This window comes from Brachycentrus maculatus, unplaced genomic scaffold, assembly GCF_059751285.1.
Source record: "Brachycentrus maculatus isolate JH-2025_06_01 unplaced genomic scaffold, ASM5975128v1 h1tg000310l, whole genome shotgun sequence".
NCBI classification, from domain to species: domain Eukaryota; kingdom Metazoa; phylum Arthropoda; class Insecta; order Trichoptera; family Brachycentridae; genus Brachycentrus; species Brachycentrus maculatus.
The window spans coordinates 915,789-916,290 of record NW_028281060.1 but is presented as its reverse complement, the minus strand read 5'-3'; positions in this window follow the sequence as shown (position 1 = coordinate 916,290).

Below are 502 nucleotides of genomic sequence, written 5' to 3'. Positions count from 1 at the left end.
CGCATTTGTATGTATCTATCTTTGTCTGTTTTTTTTGTATTGAAAAAAAAATGGTAGCTATCTAAGGTTTTGAAAATTATAGTACATATTGTAATGCACTTAAATTTTAACATTTTTCACATCAAATACTGATTTCAAAAAATCCTATTTTTGTGATTTTTTATGACTAGTATTCATAAATCACATTTTCGTGAATCAGATGTTCATAATTCAAATGATACAATTTTGTCACTCAAATACAGTGGAACCTCTCATAAAGAGTAATTTTCATAATAAGGAAAATACATATGAAAAAGTTGCTCCCTTACGAGCGACATTTCACATAAGGAGAGGTTCCACTATATTCCATGATTTGTATTTCAAGTGTTGTAAATTTGATACAATTTTGTTAGTCAAATATTTCAAGATTCGTAATTCAAATGTATTTAAATAGAATGTTCATAAATCGCTCACTCCTTTCAAGAACGTCATAAATCAAAAAACTTGATTTTTCAGGAGAACG